Raw genomic sequence first — 22,716 nt, forward strand, 5'->3', positions numbered from 1 at the left:
AAATCTTATGCAAAGCACTTAAGATGGGTCCTAGATTCCACCACCCACAGGATATGAAGAAGTTGAATAAATAAATACAGCAAAACCAGGCTGCAGCCTGGAAAACACAACAGGAATGCAACATCTACGGCACTTAATTTATCTGATGGGAGAATGTGCACAATTAACAACAGGTAGTGAGTGGTACATGTGCTGTGGCATCATCCCTTTTGTTTTTAAGCTGGGAGTTGCATCTACCTGCAGACCTGTACAGCTGCATTTCTAATTGCATCAGTTCATCTTGACCTAATAGAACCAAGTTTCTCACATCCACTTGAGTTTCAAACCATCGGGTTTTGAAACAACAGCCAAGAGAGGGGAAGCATAAAGACAGCCCTGTAGAAGAATTTAATCCTGACTTTCCCTTTCTTAAAAAAAGGACATCATCTAAATTTTTTTAGCAGGTTTTTTCCTTCCCATACGACCTTTACCTCCTACAAATGAGTGAGCACAAAACAGGAAGGCTGTTACATGTGGGTAAAAGGTAGTATGTATTGCATAACCAGTGCAAACAGTTGAAGAAAATTGCCAGAATCCTACAAACTAGTTCTAATTAAAAGTGTTCAGTATCTCAGCAAGCAGCTGATAATTAGCTTTATTGTTATAATTTAGTATGCTAGACTTCACAATCTCGTGAATGACTCTACTTAAGAATCATTTTAATTCTATTTTTAATTTCCGCCACATCACATTGCCCAATGTAAATAAGAACTAAAAAGATGAAGGGTGGTCCTTTCTTAAAAACTTAAAATGTTTAATGTAAGTGGATCGTGTTTTTTTTTTTTTTTTCTCCCTTTATTCCTCTCCTTCTCCATTAATTCCATATTCAGCATTTTCTGTGAAGCCTAGGGAGATGCTTAGTTTATTCAGTCTCTTCTCTAGTGTAAATTCTGGTTAAATACACGAACTGACAATACAATTATAAGCATACAGTCAAATTTCAATGGAGAGCTCCTGTCTGCAAAATGAAGGCAGCACTGTAATTCAACACGTAAGGTTAAGAAAAGAACTCTGCTAACAGTACATATTTGAAACATTTGTATGTCTGGCACACGTAAAATTAATTTCCATGTTAGTGAACAATGGTGAGGGTGTAAGAAATGTTGTCTCGAAGATCCTACATGATTCTCAATTCTTTGGGAATTCTTTGTACAAGCACTGACAAATGATAAAGAGTGTATTTTGCATGCATGTATGTGTTTCCCATATGTAATCCTACTAACATTTGTCTGTATTGACTATATTCAGGTAGCAACTCCTAGTTAAAGGAGATTTTGAAAAAGTCTTTTAGAGACTGTGTGCAAATTACTGGACTTTATATCATTGCAAATATGAAAAAGTCTCTTCCTTCAAGTTTTCAAATTGCAACCAGTCATTAAAATTGGTTGCACGATATGAGAAAAATATGGAGATAATTTTCCTAATTAAGGTCACATTTTATTAACTCATTAAACTCTGTCACCTTTTTGCTTGATTTTTAGTGAAGAAAAGAGGAATAAATTCTCCATGACAAGAGAAAATGCACACACTTCCATCATGTAAATAAAATGATTAAAAAAGGTGAGGACTGGAAATTGCGGCACTCAATCTAAGAACGCGGCACATCCTCCAGTGCCTCAACTGAGCTTTTGGATATTCTTCCAGAACACTCAGTCAAGCAAGTAGCAGATGCAAAACTGCACCTTTTGTATCCATTTAAATAAATACGTATGATTTAAAGGCATAGGATGTCTTCAGAACAGCATATCTAAATATGCAGTAGAGAATAAACAGAAGGATCTTTATATCTAGAATTCTTATTGCCAAGTATCCTGAACAATATATCAGTTGCTGATTTGTCCAAATTATAGGTTTCAATAACTCTGCTTCACAATCTCAGAATTGCTTCCTAATTTCTCTTCAAACTGTTCAAGCTGTTACGGATTATTAAAGGACATTATCAGCCTGAATGAGCATATTAAAGATCCGTGTGATTTTTTTTTTCTAAATAAACCTAAGAATATCTCCTAAAATTACTGTAATTGAAATGAATTAGCAAGTTTCTCCACGCTACATGTTTCAATTAACACATTCTGCTTTTGCAAATATTTTGGAGCCAATTCACTACTGACGATTCCAACTTTATAATGCAATTGCTCCACTGTACTCAGTGAGTTGACACAAGTGGAAAAATGAAGCAATGCAGCAAGGAATCAAACCTATCATACAAAAGAAGTTCCTCTTTTACTGAGAAAGCTTGAGCAACCGGTATCAGAAGAAGAAATTTAGATCATTCACATGAGGTATATTTTACAATAAACAAAAGTGGCAGACTTACTTTATATGGCAAAAAATAAAAAGGCAATTTTAGTGTGAATGCTCTTCCACATGTGCAGTCCGAGTGGCCTTCTGAGACAGTTATACCAGAAGCACAAGTGCACCATGTATGTCCCAAATCTGCGTTGTCCCATCCACGTGAATTCTGAGTGGCACAAATACAGTTCAGAACATGCATGTAGATTTTCTGGACTAGGACCTACACTGTCACCTGCCCAGTACCAAAAAACCTGCAGTCCTTTCTTATCTACCAGCTTAAAGCAGCGAGGAAGGTCTTAAAGGAAAAGGGTGAGGCAGATGTTTTTTTAATAAAGATACATCACAGCGCAGCCTCTGGGGCCAATGTAATTCTCTTTAAATTTAGGAAGCAAAGGCAAGATTTGTTGACTCCAAGTTGTAGTTATGTTTATGTCCAGATTACAGTCATAGGAACAAAACACCACAGCTGACCTGGAAGCAGGGAGTTTCCCAGCTGGAATCAGTTTTGCTGGGTAGCCACAAGGGAGGTGAGATGGTGCATAGCCTCTCTGGATGAGTTGAAGGTGCTGTCTGGGAATTACCATTAAACTGAGAAGATCAAGGCTGCCTATCTGGCTGATGGAATTCACACTTTTCTCTGAATGCTCTAGCTATCCAGCAGGAAAAAAAAAAGAATATTTGCATTAAAGGAAAAAGAATGCCTGCGAGGAATGGGTCTTTCATCTTCAGACTCTTGCACTGAGTTTCAGGCACCTAACAAAAATATTTCCCAAGAAGTCATATTCCCAGAAAAACTTTAGGAGTCCTTACCTTCCACTAACATAATAGATTCCTGGCATTCTTTAGAACGTATCTAGCAAATACATTCAACCCAGTGATGTTTTTCCAGCAATGCAACCTCCTCCACTCCCATTTGGGGTTTTTTTGTTTGTTTGTTTGTTTTTTGTGGGGGAAGGATTCTGAGAAGAAAACATCATTCCCAAAGCTTTCTTCTGTGTGGGATACTCAACTTCCTAGAAAAGTGTGGTTTGTCACTTTGAAAGGGGGAATTCCATGGGAGTCCACTACAATGTCGGCCACGTATCCTTCTTTGCACACATAAAGATGACAACTTTTTCTAAAGACCCCATTATTGCTGCACTACATTTTACTACTTTATTATGTTTTCTTTGGTCTAATTCTATTACTTTTAATAATAGTAGAACATAATGACTGGTCAAAATGTAATCAAGTACATATGTGAGTTTTGACTGTAAAACAATAAAATTCACTGTGGACCGAGATCTTTTTACACATAAAACATATTAAAAAATCCCACAAGTCCTCAGTGGAAGTTTTTCCTGACAAAGAGCCACACAATTAGGCTATGATCCACGACTTTTGATATCTTTTGGACTTTAAAAAAGTCGCCAAAAATGATCTGCCAGAATAGCATTCAATTCATTATGCCCTTCCTTGTTTTCCGTCCCCTAAATGCAAACCGGACCCATCTCGTTGTTTTCTGTAAGATTGCACTGATAGTGTAAGAAGTACCTAAGCTCAAATAAAACAACCCTGGACATTTTTTGGCTTGATTTCAGAGTTATCCAATTTTAATGATGAGAAACAAGCTTTGCGTTGTTGTAAAACTCTGTGGATTGATTCTCCACTTACATTTCTGCATAGCTATGCAGTCAGTGGAAGTGGCAAGCAAACCAGGTTTTTGGTATTAACCTCCACAAGGGAAAGGAAAACTGCTACGTTAACACTGAGGTGGATACTATTGCATTTTTATTGTACTCTGCACCTAGTACAAATGACAAACATGTCACTGATGCTTGTATAATTAAAAATACAGCTACTTCCAGAGTAAGCACGGGCAGCTGGGAGCCAAGGTGGGAAGCTGCAGGTGTACACATGTCCTGCAAAATCACACCGATGCATTCTGCTCACCAGAAGTTGGGCAGTCAGTCTGGGAACATGCATCTTACACAGGGAATGCTCATAGGACCCATGTCAAAGCACCTCCAAGTCACCGTGAGCACGAAGGGCAAAGAGGGATGCAAGCTCCATACTGCCTTCCCATCACTATGTTGGGGCAAAGAGATTGGTGTCTCCTCACCAAGGCCCACCACTCCTTCCCACCTGAATTAAGGCAGTAAGTGGAATTTCATCTTATGCCTCTGCCTTCCTGTTGCTTCCCTGGAAGTCATACCTCAGAAGTGTGTGATTCCTGCAGATAGTACGGAAGGGTTGAAACCCTGGCTCCAGAGGATGGCCTGCACTGTGCTTTCACTGACTTCCATGTGGTTCCCATTCCCACTCTGGATAAGCTTCCTTTCTCCTTGTCTTTTTATCCTCAATTTACCTCATATTAGGTGACAACTTTCATAGTTCTTCACATACTTTCAGATGTGCAATACATCGAATTCCAGGTTTAGATTAATTCAACCCTGTTCAGCCTGTACCCCACTCCCCAAAAATAAACAACATTCAAATAGTCAACAAGTATAATATTTGTGAGAAAATCTTTAAGGCTGGAAGCAAGTCTGGGATAACAGAAATGTGAACTAAGGAAAGTGCAGAGCTCTGCAGTATTTCAGACACTTCCCCCACGCAGTTCTGCTAAGGACAGCTATCAGTTTAAGAGTGTTAGCACATGGTCTGTGCTTGGTTTCTTATGTCCACATGCAGAAGTTTCAAAGGCTTTGATACAGCAGCAAGGCACATGTCCATGTAATTCCTTCCTGGGAGAGCTGTTTAGGAAGGAGGGATTCTTTTTTGGGGGTGAGAGGGCTGGGAATAAATGAACAGGTGGAGATAACACTGCACTCTAAGCAGCATATCCTGTATTTTTTATTCAGTCTTAAAACAAATATAAGTTAAAATTCAAAGGAAAGCATGTTGATATTAGAAATTCTTATATGGGAGCGATGACACCTTTTGGAAAAGGCACATGCTATGAACTACTGTATGATACTGCTACATTAACCTCAAAAGAGGAATATTGGGCTTTTACGTGGTAATATAATCAAACCTATTTTCACTTTATTATTTTTTTTGTTTTTCTTAAATTTTCCCCCAGTAGAGGAAAGAAAGAATAAACAAAGTTAGTTATTTTCTCCATTTCACTAAGACTCCAAACCCTTAAACTGTGCAATTCACCAGCCAGGTGAGAGTGGTGCAGAAAGGCAGCCACAACATCCCCTGCCAGAGTTAATTCACACAAAGTCTTTCAAGGTATTTGGAAGGATTTTAACATGGTGTTATTATTTTATTTTATTATTATTATTTTACACGTTTTTCTTTATATTTCATTTATAATGTTTAATAGACAGCCACACTATTTGGTACTTCAGTGTGCATGTGAGCAGTCAACTGAAGCTAGCAGAGTGCGTCTTTTAAAGGATTTGGCCCTTACAATGCACTAAAGCCTTTAATTTTAGAACTAGATTATTAAAGTCTAGCAAATGGGTTGTAAAGGTGAATGCATGAATTATAATCAGAATTAGATATCTTTTTTTTTTTTCTTTTGGACTGCTGGACAGTAAATGCATATGGATTTGTGGCGTTCGGTTATTGAAAATAAAAACATGAGGTCGGGAAAATCTCATTCTAACTTCTCATCCATGCCTCAAAGCCTTTGAAAATGCCACTTGCAGTGCTATGTGTTAGCAGACTGAATGCAGGACAGAGAAGAAAATAGAGGAGAAGAAGAGAGGGAGAGGAGAGAGGAGAGAGGAGAGAGGAGAGAGGAGAGAGGAGAGAGGAGAGAGGAGAGAGGAGAGAGGAGAGAGGAGAGAGGAGAGAGAGAGAGGAGAGAGGAGAGAGGAGAGAGGAGAGAGGAGAGAGGAGAGAGGAGAGAGGAGAGAGGAGAGGAGAGGAGAGGAGAGGAGAGGAGAGGAGAGGAGAGGAGAGGAGAGGAGAGGAGAGGAGAGGAGAGGAGAGGAGAGGAGAGGAGAGGAGAGGGAAAAGAAGAAAAAAAGAGAAAAGAAAGAAAAGAAAGAAAAGAAAAGAAAAGAAAAGAAAAGAAAAGAAAAGAAAAGAAAAGAAAAGAAAAGAAAAGAAAAGAAAAGAAAAGAAAAGAAAAGAAAAGAAAAGAAAAAAAAGAACCAGCATTATTTTCCTTTATAATCATTCACCTAGTATAAGCCAGTGTCCATACTCGTCTAAAAATACTTGCATTCCACAAAACACCCGTTTTTTTAGGATAATTTCAGACCTCAGCCCCAAACGCTCACTGACACGGTATTAACCACCATCCCATCTTCTAGAAGTTTTGTTAGCAGAACACTTCGCGCCGCACCTGGCAGCATTAGCATACCTTCCGGACCAAGGTAGGAAAGTAATCCAAGAAGTAGTCAGGTTTCTTAAAGCCCCAAATTAAGTTTCCTTAGCACCAAGCGCTGCAGCGGGAAGTAGCTCCTTCACACGCGCGGTTCCTCGCTACACACATCTTCCTTAATACTGCCTACAGACTGAAACAGCCCCTCCGCAGTAGGGGTAACTTTTGCGGAGCAGCGGCAAAGGAAACCTCCGCCCGTTGGGTCCCGCGGCTCCCATCCCTGTGCCGCCTCCTCCCGCACTTACTGCTGCCAGCATCGAGCGCTGGGGCAGTGCCCCCGCCGTCCCCTGCCCTGCGAGCCTATGCCCACAGCTCCTCGCTTCTCTTCTCCGGCATTCAAGCAGCCCCGGCCCAGCGCGCGGCGGTTTTTAAACAAAAAGCGAAGGAGGACGGGAGCGCACGGGGAGGAAGCACGGCGGGTCCGCGGCAACTTCTGCCCCGCACGGGCACCCACCCGCTCCCCGCTACCTGCAGCTCCGGGCGGGCGGTGCTCCCGGTGCCGGTACGCGCCCGCCGCGCTGCCCGTGGGCTGAAGCTGCGGGGGAGGGGTTCCCCGAGCGGAGGTCAGCGGGCAGAGCCGCCCCAGCGCACCCGCGTCTAGCGGCTCGGGGTCGGAACTTGAGCAACTTACTCAAAAACGGCGGCGGCTGAAATCCAGAGCTCCCGCTTCGGTCCGGAGAGCACGGAGGATCCGGAGGGGATTACTCACTCGCGCAGCGATGAAGCGCGTCTACGCGCTGTGGTGGTGGAGAGGGATCTCATTTTTGCTGTGTTTCATTCAGTTCCTCATCTGCAAGATGAGGATAGTCGTACTTCCTTTCTCACATCCTATCTCATCTGCGCTTTCACGGTGCAAAAAAAAAAAAAAATAGGCATGGTGATAACTTTACACGTGTGAGTCACCTCGTGGACTTCAAAGGGATGATCCAGAGATGCACAGTTAAGTGAGCAGTAAGCATGTGAAAGCCCAGGCCTGCCCTCTGAACTCTGCAGAAGTTGTCTGTTACTAAAATCCTACATTGAATGGTAAAATGTGGTCCCCAAGGCAATGCTGGCTTTCTTTTAGACCAGGAATGACAAGGCTGCACCTGGGGGATTCTTTCAAGCCCCTTCCCTCTGTGGAGCCCTGCACATGTGTCCTTCACTCTCCAGGTAATATCTGGGCACACTCCATGTGAACCAGATACACACTATTGCTTCTCAAGTTTGTAAGCTGTCATTTTTCTCTCTGCAGCTTTGCAGAAGTGCACAACCCTCCTTGTATCACTACTTACATGCAGACCTTATGAATCTGATAGGACAGAAACCCAGAGCCGATTATCAGTTGTTGCAGAACACCCCTATGTGTTCCAGCAGGTTTACATATAGGGAAAGGGCAGAATGTTACATGCAGAATTGCAAATGTGAGAATGGAAGGATGGAAGGAAGGAAGGAAGGGAGGAAGGGAGGAAGGGAGGAAGGGGGAGAGAGAGAGAGAGAGAGAGAGAGAGAGAGAGAAGAGAGAAGAAGAAAGAAAGAAAGAAAGAAAGAAAAGAAAGAAAGAAAGAAAGAAAGAAAGAAAGAAAGAAAGAAAGAAAGAAAGAAAGAAAGAAAGAAAGAAAGAAAGAAAGAAAGAAAGAAAGAAAGAAAGAAAGGAAAGAGAGAGAAAGAGAGAAAGAAAGAAAGAAAAGAAAGAAAGAAAGAAAGAAAGAAAGAAAGAAAGAAAGAAAGAAAGAAAGAAAGAAAGAAAGAAAGAAAGAAAGAAAGAAAGAAAGAAAGAAAGAAAGAAAGAAAGGAAGAAAGGAAGAAAGGAAGAAAGGAAGAAAGGAAGAAAGAAAGAAGAGAAAGAGAAAGAAAGAAAGAAAGAAAGAAAGAAAGGAAGAAAGAAGAAAGAAAGAAAGAAAGAAAGAAAGAAAGAAAAAAGAAAGAAAGAAAGAAAGAAAGAAAGAAAGAAAGGAAGAAAGGAAGAAAGGAAGAAAGGAAGAAAGGAAGAAGAAAGAAAGAAGAAGAAAGGAAGAAAGGAAGAAAGGAAGAAAGGAAGAAAGGAAGAAAGAAAGAGAAAGAAAGAAAGGAAGAAAGGAAGAAAGGAAGAAGAAAGGAAGAAAGGAAGAAAGAAAGAAAGAAGAAAGAAAGAAAGAAAGAAAGAAAAGAAAGAAAGAAAGAAAGAAAGAAAGAAGAAGAAGAAAGAAAGAGAAAGAAAGAAAGAAAGAAAGAAAGAAAGAAAGAAAGAAAGAAAGAAAGAAAGAAAGAAAAGAAAGAAAGAAAGAAGGAGAGTAAGAAAGGAAAAAATTCCACAGAAAGGTGCCACCAAAGGCTAAGCAGTCTGTGCCTTTTTTCAGGAAACACAGAGCTCTGCCTCGGTGAGACCAGGAGATAAAGGCAGGGGGAACTTCACAACCACTCTTCAGAAAGGGAACCTGGCTAGCTCAAGGATGCAGCAGATTTCCCATCCAGAAGTTCTGAAGCAAAAAGAGTGACATTTCTCAGGTGGCTGTGCTTTCAGAAGCTCTCATGTCCATTCTGCCTTCCAACTTCTGTAGGGCCAGCAGGTCTGAGCCTGCTCCAGCATGACTTCAACACTACACAATCCACAGTTTCTCATCAAACATTTGAAAAGAATTTTTAAGGTCAGAAATCAAATTGCCAGACATATGCAAGCTGAGCTGGCTGCCACTGTGCCTTGTGAGATGCTGAGCAACTTCTGCATGTTGCAGTGCTGCTATTTATCATCAGCCCAGGGAGCTCTGAAGACACCAGTCTTGTGAAGATCCCATTATAGCTGGAGCCTGTGAGAATTGCTAGTGACACAGCACAGCAGCACTGAACTCACTGTTATACATAGCAAATTCTTTGCTGGCAGCAGTGGGCAGTCATCCCAGAGAGAGCTGTGATGCTCCTTCAAGCAGATCTGTTAAGGTGTAGCTGCAGACGCACACTTAGGCCCTGGCTTTAGGAGCCAGACTCTTCAGCTGTGATTCTGGCAGTATTTCAGCCACAAAGATGACCAGAGGGATGGAGCACCTCTCCTATGAGGATAGGTTGAGGGAGTTGAGCGAGTTGGGCTTGTTCAGTCTTCAGAGAAGAGAAGGCACTGGGGAGACCTCATTGCGCCCTTCCAGTACCTGGAGGAAGCTTACAAGCATGAGGTAGACCAACTTTTTACATGGTCTGACAATAATAGGGGAGATATCCTTCAGGTTCCATTCTTAACTATAAGTAATAACTGTTACTGAAGGAGGTAAAGTGTTCCTACTGAGAATGTTGCCATTCTCTGTTCACTAGCAGATTTATAGACTCAGAATGAACAGTGTGCTACATTCATGTTGCTTCAGTCCATTATCAGGCAGGTGATGATGATGAAGTAGAATAATAGGATAGAAAAGTAAAAAAAAAATTTGTAAATTGAACAAGTTTTATGCTCAGAACATTCACATTCTTTCTAACAACTGGAATGCAAAAGACAGGTGCTCCTCTTGCTGTTGTGCCACAAGATTTATGTTTGAGTCCTAGTTTTTCAAAGGAAAAATGGACACAATGTCCACAGGATTTGCTTTTGGGATTGTAAAGTTGTTGGGTGAGCAGTTCTCCTTCGATTTGGAAACATGATCAAAATTAGGACGTTGAATCACTCAAAGCATGTGAAATTTCCGGAGACACAAATGGGCAACTGATGTTGTTTTGTATGGTCAGAAATCTCCCCTAAATACTGAATTCTACCACAACACTAAGTATGACCAGATTTGTTCCAGTCTTCTTTGCACATAGTGCCTAGAGGCAGCAGTTATCAGGTGTCACTATTTCCATCCCACATAATGTCTAGCATTGAATGCATATTCCTTTGTTCATCCACTAAGCCATAGTGTCAGAATTTTAAATTCAGAAAATAATTCCTTCACTTGTAGCAGAGTTCAGTGCTTTTACATCACTGACACCCTGATCTCTCCTCCTTCCAGATCATGGAAATACCACCTGTGCTACTGACATACAAATACCAAGCATTGTCACTGTGGCACTGAAATCTTCTTTCTTTCATAGCAGTCTGCATCATTTTCCTCCTTGCATTGCTGTGATTCAGAATGATGTTATTTTCAATTTCCAGAAAGAGTTAACTAATAGGATTGCTAATAATTTGAAGGGCTGATCTAACCTTACTGCTCAAGAAAGCCTCAACAGCAAATTCTGATCGTTTCAAGTTAATTATTTACTACTGATAATTATTTAGTGAATATCTCTGATCACTTGCATTCCGTAGTGATTCAACATTCACTTGTTTTATTTGATTATTTGAATCATGTAACACTGTTTCTGAACTGCCTAGAAGTGGCAAGAGCGTCCACGTGTGAATCTGGAATTCATTCTGTGAGATATCTACTTTCACCGAACATTTTTATTAGTAAAATTCAATTCAGATTTACAATAAGCATGCTTATTTGGCCCTAGGAAATGCCAGTCATTTCTTTGAGGTCTACCATCTTCTACAGGCCCACCTTACTCAGTGGACTGTCCACTCCACTGTCTGTACATATGTAGTTAGTTAGGAACTATAACTTCAGACACTTTCTGCAAAAGACATGCCGAAAAACCTGACTTTGGGGAATCAGATGCATTGAAAAGTAAAGTGTGTTCCTTATCTTTATGCCTTCCTATTCCAATGAATTTCAATATAGCTGAGAGTATGTGTCTTCTCTCTGGATTGTCTTATGTACAGTTAATAATGACATGTATGTGGTCATATTGCCTTTGTGGTCAGTTTGCCATTGTGATCTCTATCACTTGGAAACCTTTATTTAGTTTAATAGCAGCTTAAAATGTCTGTTAAGGAATCCAAGGGGGAGCTTTCTTCTATAATGGTGAGACAAAGATTGCTCTAGAGATTAGGATTCCAGTTTACAAGTAAAAGGCTTGTAATAGCATTTGTTGTGCAGTTTTAAGTGAACTTTAGTTCTCTGAAAAAAAAAAAAAGGAAATATTAACAGTTTTTCTTTCACAAGGTAGTCACAGGACCCTATAAGTGTTTTGAAAGTTCATTAAGTGTGATGAAGGAGTCTGCTATATTGGCATGTCCGCAGGACAGGCTCCATTTTCCCTGCCATCACTGTGAGCCGGCCAGCAGGCCAGCACGCTGGAAAATCATCACCTTGCTGATGCTAGCCTGAAGGCAGAAGCACGGCTGTTTGGCTTCCAGTGTGCACCTGCTTGCAGCAGTGAATCCACATTATACCTCTTCCCCTCATCTGGGTGCATCTGATTATTAAGGAACACTTTAAACCTGGGTTTCTAAAGAGTTGTGTTTACACGTAGGTTGAACGAAGTGGTCAGAGATACAAGAGCCTCCCAGAAATATGGGTAAGTAAAGAAAACTTTAAAATTAACCTGAGGAGAGAGAGACAGGAATAGACACAATACCCCAAACTGTGTGCTAAGGCAATGTTTCCAGTGCTTCCAATAGATAAAGACAGGACAAGCTTGGATCTGTCAAGGAAGAGATGAGGCTAAGTTGACTAAAACAGAAGATAGTGAGAATTTAAACACGAATTTCCACCATGTGAAGGCCTGAGAAAGGCCCCACATGGGTAAAGAAGTGCAGAGAGGATCCACAGCTTTCAGGCATATTCTTTGCAGGGGAAACCATAAAAGCAGTTTAAAGAGGGCCATGTAATTTATGCCATTCTGAAGCAACATGTATTATACATTTTTATTATAGAGTTGATCATGTCAAGAATAAGTATAAACTTCATAGCTGACACAGCTTCTCTTTGTCCTAAGCCTGCCCCTTCCCTGGGTGTGTCCTTCATTGCCTCAGGAGACTCAAGATGGAGACGGGTGATATTAGGGTGAAATTAACCATAAAGAAAACATTTAAATAGAAATGATTAACCCAGTGTTAGAGCTATTATGGGACAGAAAAGAAATGTCAGAGAAAAAAAATGTGTACCACAACTGCTCCATTACTCTATAATTAGTTTATCTTTGTATAATTTATGGTTAGTTCTATGTCAGTGAATTCCAGCAAGAAGAAACTCCTGGCTTATTATGAGGCCAAAAGAAATGAAGTGGTGATGTCTGGATTGCTCAGAGTTTAAAGATATTCTGCGAACCTAGATGTGCTCTAACTTTGAATATTAAAAGGAAATATCTCCTTACTGTACAAGTTGACTCTGACATTGAAAAAAGTACAAGTTATGCTCCTAAATATCTTCACACGTGTGCTTAAATTTCCAAATTCACCTCAGTGCAGGTAAATACTCTTCGGATTTGGCAGAATTATAACTGTTTATATTATATAATCAATCCAGTGGCTCTTAATAGGCATTAGCTGAGTTTAATGAAAAATATTATTTATGTCAAGGGAGGTGAACAATTATTCTTTTTCTGGTCCTTTACTCCTTCCCTTTAGAGACAAATATTTGACTAGAAAAAATAATCATTAGGAGAGTTTATACTCTTAGATGGAAATCTAGCCTGGTTACCTGACTTAATGACACAAACATGTAGTAATATGTATATATTGATGCCTTGAAGTGAATATCAGGATGTTTTGTCCCACAAGTTAAGTATTGATCAACATGTACAGTGTATTTTCCCTTTGGATCGATATGTCTGCTTGTTCCTAAATCAATAAGTACTTATTGTTACATAGAAAAAAAGTTTGGCTCATAATTGGATAAAAGTGAGCATGTAGCAAATGAGAATATTTTTCTTCCTTACCTCCAGTAGTTGTGGGGCTGAGAGTTGAAAAAAAAGTTGGACTGAACACTTAAGATGTTGTGTATGAATTCCAGAAAATACTACTACTTTGAAGTGCTGAGCTAATATAATAAACATCCACGTATATGACCCAATTTTCTAATTAGAGAATGGTGGTTCTCACTGAATTCAGCTGAAGTAGTCAATATTCCATATACATTGCTCTGCTTTTTGTTTATTTTTAGCTTCTTGGAGTATACCTTTGTGTGTATGTTTAAATAATAGTTATGAACTTTCAAACAGTTGTGGAACCTACTTTGTAATTACACATCTTCGGTCTACATATCATAACTAACTATTGCACAATTGTAACTAATAGGCTGATTTTGAAATAAAAGAAATTTGAATATGCCATTATTTCAGAATCTCAGCTTCTTCTGAATCTGGGAAATGGTTTTTTTTCTTCAAATGTGTGCAAAAATCCTACATTCCAAATTTTATTTACTGCAAAAGCTTTTTTTCTGCCACTTTATTTTTCTTGTGACTGCTGATACAAATTATTAGTAATAAACTCTACTGAACTCTCTGCTCCCAAACTCCAGCATGCAAAATAAAATCCACACAAGTTAAGGTCATCTAGGCAGTTGTAAAAGTGCTAGTCTGATCTCCTTAAGTAAGAATTTGGCCTAGTAGAGCTCAGTCTGAATAATGTAATATTTCATGAGATAAATGGGAAACAGAGTTAAGAATATTAAGTATCCAAAATTTAACTAGCAAAAAACACTTTAAGATTATTCTGTCAACTTTTGTGTGTGTGTGTGTGTGTGTGTGTGTGTGTGTGTGTGTCACGTGAAGAGTCAAGAAGACAAACAGGTATCAGAAGTATTGCCAGACTTTCACCATTTCTGTAAATTAAAGAACAGAAATGCATTACAGATATAATGTTACTTAAGATTATTAACTACGTTAAGGAAAGGGAACTTAAAAGTTCTTAAACATACACACCTTGCAATACTTTTTATAAATAAATACACAACTAAGTAAAATAATCATACCGTATTTTTACCCTCTTTAAAACTGAAATTAAGGTTCTTGTTTCTCTCCTATTACAGTAATACATAACTGCAGTTAGAAGCTGTTTGTTGAGTTTGGCTCTTGGGGGGAATCCTGGATTTTCCATTTCCCATACTGCCACATGAAAACACCTCCCAATTCGTAGAATCATAGAATCACAGAATCATAGGGGTTGGAAGGGACCTCAAGAGATCATCGAGTCCAACCCCCCGGCCAAAGCAGGTTCCCTACACCAGGTCGCACAGGTAGGCATCCAGACGGATCTTGAATATCTCCAGAGAAGGAGATTCCACAGCCCCCCTGTGCAGCTGTGCCAGTGCTCCGTCACCCTCACTGTAAAGAAGTTCTTTCGCACCGTAAAGAAGTTCCACTCATGTGGAACCTCCTGTGCTGCAGTTTCTGTCCGTTTCCCCTTGTCCTGTCTCCATACACTGCTGAAAAGAGTCTGGCCTCGCCACTTTGTCTCCCACACCTCAGATATTTATAAACCTGGATCAGGTCCCCTCTCAGTCTTCTTTTCTCAAGGCTAAAGAGACCCAGTTCACTTAGCCTTTCTTCATAGGGGAAATCCTTCAGGCCCTTCACCATCTTTGTGGCCCTGTGCTGGACTCTTTCCAAGAGATCCCTGTCTTTTTTATACTGGGGAGCCCAGAACTGGACACAGTACTCCAGATGAGGCCTCACAAGGGCAAAGTAGATGGGGAGGATCACCTCCCTTGACCTGCTGGCCACACTCTTCTTAATGCATCCCAGAATGACATTGGCCCTCCTGGCCACGAGAGCACACTGCTGGCTCATGGTCAACCTGTCGTCCACCAGGGCACCCAGGTCCCTCTCTACAGAGCTCCTCTCCAGCAGCTCATCCCCCAGCCTGTACTGGTGCATGCAATTATTCCTCCCTAGGTGCAAGACTCTACACTTGCTTTTGTTAAATTTCATCTGGTTTCTGTCTGTCCAGCTCTCCAGCCTGTCCAGGTCTTGCTGAATGGCAGCACAGACTTCAGGCATGTCAGCGAATCCTCCCAACTTTGTATCATCAGCAAACTTGCTGAGGGTGGCCACTATCCCCTCATCAAGGGGGAAGATGTTGAACAAGACTGGACCCAGCACAGAACCCCTGCTGGTTACAGGCTTCCAGCTGGACTCTGCACCGCCAACGACATCCCTCTGCGCTCTGGTAGTCAGCCAGTTCTCAACACACTTCACTGTCCACTCGTCTATCCCACACTTCCTTAGCTTTGTTATAAGGATGTCATGGGGGACAGTATCAAATGCCTTGCTGAAATCAAGGTGGACTACATCCACTGCCCTCCCCCCATCCACCTAGCCAGTGACAACATCATAGAAGGCCACCAGGTTGGTCAAGCATGACCTCCCCTTGCTGAACCCATGGTTTACTGGCTACTCCTGATAACCTCCTTTTCTTCCAATTGTCTGGAGATGGCATCCAGAACAAGCTATTCCATCACCTTTCCAGGGACAGAGGTGAGGCTGACTGGCCTATAATTACCAGGATCCTCCTTCTTGCCCTTTTTGAAGACTGGAGTGACATTGGCTATCCTCCAGTCATCAGGCACATCCCCCATTCTCCAAGACCTCTCAAAGATAATAGAGAGCGGTTCAGCAATCACCTCTGCCAGCCCCCTCAGCACCCGTGGATGCACCCCATTGGGTCCCATGGATTTATGAACATTAGCATTGCCTAGGCACTCACGGACCACCTCTTCCCTGACTGAAGGAAAGTCTCCCATGCCCCAGACTCCCTCACTAACCTCCAGGGTCTGGGATTCCTGAGGGAGAGCTTTTTCACTGAAGACAGAAGCAAAGAAGGCGTTCAGTATCCCCACCTTCTCAGCATCCCCTGTTACCAGAACACCTCCCTCACCTAGTAGGGGGCCCACATTCTCCCTAATCTTCCTTTTACTGTTAACATACTTTAAAAAGTATTTTTTATTATCCTTTATCACTTTTGCCAGATTCAATTCCAGATGTGCTTTAGCCTTCCTCGTTGCATCCCTGCAGGCCCTGACAACCTTTCTATGTTCTTCCCAAGTGGTCAGGCCCTTTTTCAACATTTCATGGACCTTGTTCTTCCCTTTGAGTTTGCACGAACTCCTTGCTCGTCCACACAGGTTTCCTGCCACCCCTTCCCGATTTCTGGCTCAAAGGGACACACTGACCCTGAGCTTGGAATAAGAGCTGTTTAAAAGCTGACCAGCTCTCACAGGTCCCCTTACCTTCTAACACTCTAGCCCATGGGATAGCTCCAAGTAGGTCCCAGAAGAGATCTGGCTCTCCTAAAGTCCAGGGTAGCAATCCTGCTTTTTGCTTTGCTCCTTCCACTCAGGATCTTGAACGCTACCATCTCATGATCACTACAACCCAGGCTGCCCCCAACCTTTATTTCCTTAACAAGTCCTTCCTTGTTAGTGAGAATAAGGTCCAGTAACACCCCTCCCCATGTTGGTTCCTCCACCACCTGCATCAGAAAGTTGTCTTCAACACATTGCAAGAACCATCTGGACCGTGCATGCTTGGCCAAGTTGCTCATCCAGCAAATAATCTGGATAATTGAAGTTCCCCATAAGGACCAGCGCCCGGGAACGTGACGCTACTTCTAATTGCCTCATCAACCTCCTCTTCCTGATCAGAGGGCCTGTAGTACACACCCACAACAGTGTCACCCTTACCAGCCTGCCCTTTGATTCTCACCCACAAGCTCTTCACTACTACATCAGTCTCCTCCAAGTGGAGTTCAATACATTCTAACTGCTCTCTCATATAAAGAGCAACTCCACCACCTCGCCTTGCCAATCAATCTTTCCTAAAAAGCACATAGCCCTCCATGGCAACATTCCAGTCATGAGAGCTGTCCCACCACATCTCTGTGATCGCAATGAGATCATGGCCTTACGACTGCACACAGATCTCCAACTCTTCCTGTTTATTTCCCATGCTGTGCGCATTAGAGTACAGACACTTAAGGGAAGCAGCATCCCCCCTGCTTCTCACCATGCCTAGGAACTCCACTCTCTTCACCCAGCAAGCTCTGTTTTGAGCCTTGAACTACCCCCTCAGCCCCAGTGGCCCTCATTTTGTCCCCTTCCCCCTTCATACCTAGTTTAAAGACCTGTCAATAAGTCCTGCCAGTTCCTCGGCTAGAATCCTCCTGCCTCTCAGAGACAGGCTGCTTCCACCTGCAGCCATCATGCCAGGTGCTGTGTAAATTGCCCCGTGGTAAAAAAAACCAAAATTCCTATGTTTCCTTTGTTTGTAATTTGTCTGATACATACATACTATTTCATTGGAACTTGCATTCTGCATCCAAAACTGGGGCCTCCAACACAAAAAAGTTGTTGGATTGGGTCCAGAAGAGGGCCATGAAGATGATCAGAGGGCTGGAGCACCTCTCTTATGAAGAAAGGCTGAGGGAGCTGAGCATGTAAAATCTAGAGAAGAGAAGGCTCTGGGGAGACCTTATTACTGCCTTCCAGACCTAAAGAGGGCCTTCATGAGAGCAGGAGAGGCATTCTTGATCAGGGAGTGTAGTGATAGGACCAGGGGGAATTACTTTAAATTAAAAGAGGGGAGATTTAGGTTAGATGTTAGGTAGAAATTCTTTACAGAGAGCATGGTGAAGCGCTGGCACAGGCTGCCCAGAGGAGCTGTGGATGCCCCATTTCCACCAGCACCCAAGGCCAGGTTGGATGGAGCCTGGACAGCCTGAGCTGGTGGGTTTCTCTTTCCAACCCAAGGCATTCTATGGTTCTGCAATTCCCTGAGTTGGAATGTGAATGCATTGTGTATAGTTTTGATAGAACACTGTGTGGTAGAATAAGGTGCTCTTATGACCAATGTGTTATTATTTTGCAGCTTTGTGCCAGGAAGGAATTTTCAGACCATGTAAGTTAATGCTGGATTTTATGAACAATTTTAAGAACTAGAAATAACACATCTTCCAGCCCTTGCCAGATGCCTTACTCCCTAGACCACACTGCTCCCTATTATCATTCTGTGATCACATTAGATGTTCTTGATTGGACACATCTTTTTTTTTATGCCATGGATTTTTATATCTTTGGCTGTTCAGGACTAAGCAAACTGTGTGCACATTCTCCTGATGGCCAGGCAGATGGAAACCAAGAGCAGAGAAAATTGTTGCAGTTGCTGGAGGGTTTAGGAAAAGAGAACCCCTCCAATAGCCCCCAAGGCAAATGGGAAAACACTGAGAGAACTGCAGTTTCTTTACCTATTCAGAGGCTACTGCAGCAACTGACCACCTCTGTGCATGGCACTTTGGCCAAAGCACTGCTGTTGACTTCAGTGTTAAGTGTATTAATATTCTTCGTATTGCGTTTGTAAATTCATTGTTATTATACAAACAAAAAGGGTGAAAAATAACAGCTGACATTTCTTGTACCTCACTGTGCTTCTTTACTTCAAAAGTTTAACGACTGCAAATTGGCCCAACATCACCTCTACACTTCTAACAGCACTACTTTGTCTCATTCGTGTCCTTCAATTCTCCTTCACCACTCCCACAAGCACAAGAATTTTTCAATTATTATTCCAGTTTCCCAAGGGTTTCCATCTATCCTACCATCTCTCTATCTCCTCCTCCCATTCTGACTCCCTTTTCTGTATATGCCCTCTCCCTCATTTCCATACCAATTTGACAGCAGTCTCTCTTGTTCCTGTCTTCCCTTGCCTGTCCTGCTACATTTCTTTTTCCTATCTAAATGCAGAGTGCACTGTCTGCAAGCCCCAGTAACATTTCCTGTGATCCATTTCCACCCTAGAACGTTTAATCTAGTTTCTGCAATATTTTACTCCACTGAAATTAAGAACAGATGAACTTGGTCAGAACAAAGGTTCATCTAGCCCAGTATTCTGTCTTCCACAGTGGACAAAACCAGATGCCTGTGAAGTGCTATCAGTATAGGCAAGTATATACTGAATTCTCCCCAACGCCCCCAGCTGTTCTGGTCAAAATCTCTAATGATCACTTTCCAGCCAAGTTTTAGAGCCAGCACTTACTTATTCTTATCCTTCTTGTCTGCACCCTTTTACATAATCTATTTTTTTCTTGATGTCTTCAAAACCAGTGCTGATTCTTGCTTCTCCTCGTAGCTTCATCAAACTTTTTGGAAACCCCTCTTTTTCTGGGGATGCATGTGGGGCTCTGTCCTAGGCCTTTTTCTTTTCCTTCCAAAAAAGAAACTGCAAAGTGCTCTTGCAGTTACAAACTCAGCTACCAATTCCATGTTGGTTATTGACGGGCTTATCAATCACACTTGTCATTTTCTTTCCAAATTCAAATTTATTTACTACGTCTTTGTGAATATTTCTATAAGCTCCAGTTAAACAGTGCCAAAACAGGTGTCATTCCTTTCTCTGAAACACAGCAGACAAAATAAGTATCTTGCCGCATTACTCAGCCCATAACCCAAAACCTCTTCCTCAGCTCAGAATTCTGGTTTCTCACATTTAAACTATTGTCAGTTCTTGAAAGTTTCTTTAGCATGTTTCCAAAAAACTTCTTTGTTATACATCCAACAGATAAAATAGCTAATTTTGATCTCTTCTCCCCTTGTGTCTTGATTACTGTAATATTTTTCTTCTCACCATGACAAAAAGTTAGTTACTTTCAGTTGTGTTCACTCAGTATATGGCTACAGAGAACATCATTCTTGCTTGCCCCTAGATTAATTCCCCCATTAGCTATTTATTATTTTATTTTATTTTATTTTATTTTATTTTAATTATCAATTAAGAAAGATAAAAGGAATCTGTTTGTTTTTTGAGTCTCTTCTGGCCTATAAACTCTCATTCTTTCAAAATATAAACCCTGACATTCAATGGGCCTTTGAAATATGCTTCCAGAATCCCACAGTTTCATTTTCAAACAAGAACCTTTCTTCTCTCCACACGGAGAGTAGCTCCTGAAATCCTTCATGTTCCTTGTGACTCCACCTTGGCAGGTGATTAGACAATAGTTATGTTCTGTGAGCAAGCTGAGAATGACAGCACTCTGAAGAGTATCATTTCTCAGTACTTCCTCTTCTCTTGAGGTCTTTAATAAACAAATAAAGATCCCAAATACCTAACTGTAAATCCCAAAATCCTTGAGAAAAAGTTCTTCTCTTGTAAGAAATGTAAGCCTGAAGACATGTAAGCCAGAGGTAGCCCTTAGAATCTAAAATGGATAGATTTTGAATGAGAAAAAATCATGTGTGTTGTAGACATCTTTGATGAACTGGTCTTTATAAATAGTGAAATTCTTTAATGTTCATTAAAATCAACAAAGTATTCTGCTGTGTTCCATATCAGTCTAAGAATGATGAACATTACTCATTTAACATTAGGGCACAGTATTTAATAAAAACGTTTATCACAGTGTTAGGAACAACAGGCTATATTTTAAAAACAAACCTCAAGGTTCAAGGTAGAATGAGTATGAGCAGGTTACTACTCATATAGTTACTACTGAAACGTTGAAAACAATGGAATACTTTAAGTAGGCAAAGACAAACTGGGCTGTGAAATCCTTGCCCCAAAGAAACCAATGGGAATTCTTCCCTTTCTGTCACTGTTTCTCAGCTACAGGTTTATGTGAAACTTGAACTACTGTTTCTTAAAGTTAAAATTAACAACCTGTTTGTAGCAGTCATAAAAGCACTAGAATTTATAGCTACAATATAGTAGGGAAGGATTCATGTGGACTACAAGATGGCTACTTGAAGAATAAACTATATGGGACTTCTTATGGTTAAGAAATAGGTATATAGATACTTTCAATGTGGTTGTGCTTAATTCTTTTGGTACAACATCTATTATTTCCCATATTTATAGGCATATAGGCAGCATTTTAAAGGCTCTCAAAAGAGAACAGTGATGATAAATGAAATGAAAATGTCTTGATTTTATATTTTTTTCTTGCTGTATGTGAATGATTTGCTTCCAAAAGTCTAATAGCAAAGATTTCATACTAGCCTGAAGCCAGATTATATGAATTCCACTTCCTTTTTTCAATTAGGGAGGGCACTGCTAAGTAATGAGATGAAAGATAAAACCCAAAGCAAGCAAGAAAAAATGAGAATGAGGGTGACCTTTTTCCATGGCCAAGATGTAGCCTTCAACTGTTCGTCCCAGCACTGCAAGAGTCACTTCAGAAGGAGGAGAGGAGCCCATACTGCCTTGATTAAATGGGTGTGTAGAAGTACTTTTCTTGAAGCGTGTGCACAAAACACAAGACAGAGGAAATCATATCATTACCCACATGAGCCTGTGGTTTGGAAAGACGAGCGGTTGTCTTCCGGCAGCTGCAGGGAATGATGGAGAACCAGATAGAGTCCTAGCTGTCACACACTCCATACACTTTTTTCTAACACTTTTCCCCCCCATTTTTTTTTTTTAAATGCAGTAAGCATGCTGTCCAAAGCTGCCAGAAAAATGAATTACATAAGTGTCCCCTCACTCAGCTATCAAATCCCTCTCTTCCAACCTACTAAATAAAGAGAGGGGCTGTTGCATTCATGAAGAAAAAAAAAAAAAGAAAGAAAGGTAAAATCATTTTTATGCAAGCCCATACCAGAGAATCAGGAAGGTATTCATTTTATTTTGTGTATCTAGACAGTGATTTTAATGTTATGTAAATGTAGCAGGCAATTCCTAATCTATCCTGAAATGTATGTGTCAGAGCTCTTGTGTAGTACAGGTTACTGATGATAAAAACAAGATGTGTTTTTATACAAGGAAGGCGCATGATTACCAGCTTTAGAATTTTTTTCTTTCATTGCAAATTTTAAATGGAACAAGCCAGAGCAGTGGAAACTGAGCAGTACCACCACAGAAAAAGCCAGTGTCTTTTCAGAGAGTCAAGCATTGACAAGCATTGTTTGCCTCTGTTCTTGAAACCAGAACAGCCAGACATGGTATCCCAGCCATTTAAACTTTAAAACTGTTTAGGTTGAAAATCTTTTATTAATCTTTAGAGCACCAATGTTCCTTTTTTTTTTTTTTCCCTTGCAAAATAAGGAAACTTATCTTGTCTCAAGAATATTTCCAAACACTCAGTTGAGTTGAGGCTGTCATGATAAGGCAATCTTCACATCAGGAGGCTTTTTCAGAGAGGAAGAAGAAGCACAGATACAAGCAGGGTCCAAGCCTCAGATCCAACTGTCAAGGAAGCTGATGCACACAAGATCTTAAACTGACAATTATGAAGAAGTTACATGCTTAGATAACTTGGCAGGACAAAATACTCAGACTGAGCCTCACCTGACTCCTCAATCTGGCAGCACTGCAGTTTGTGCACC

At 41.0% G+C, this 22,716-nt stretch overlaps 2 protein-coding genes across 10 annotated transcripts in view; one reads left to right on the forward strand and one right to left on the reverse strand.

The window, feature by feature from the left end:
- The window catches only part of IKZF1 (IKAROS family zinc finger 1), a 68,713-nt gene extending 61,219 nt beyond the window's left edge, over window positions 1–7,494 (reverse strand). For 3 of the 9 annotated variants that reach the window (XM_065751726.1, XM_065751725.1, XM_065751723.1), the window contains exon 1: window positions 7,290–7,494. The gene's annotated coding sequence lies outside the window, so the exon portion shown is untranslated. Of the gene's footprint in view, window positions 1–2,805; window positions 2,989–6,637; window positions 6,819–7,289 lie in introns of those variants that run through there. The other 6 variants (XM_065751727.1, XM_065751724.1, XM_065751720.1 and 3 more) reach the window with 5 other exon arrangements.
- DDC (dopa decarboxylase) overlaps window positions 1–22,716 on the forward strand; it is a 512,652-nt gene that overhangs the window by 131,823 nt on the left and 358,113 nt on the right. The window lies entirely within an intron of this gene.

Source organism: Cyrtonyx montezumae, unplaced genomic scaffold, assembly GCF_038088225.1.
Source record: "Cyrtonyx montezumae isolate F1298 unplaced genomic scaffold, pur_monq_1.0 scaffold_8, whole genome shotgun sequence".
Classification (NCBI taxonomy): domain Eukaryota; kingdom Metazoa; phylum Chordata; class Aves; order Galliformes; family Odontophoridae; genus Cyrtonyx; species Cyrtonyx montezumae.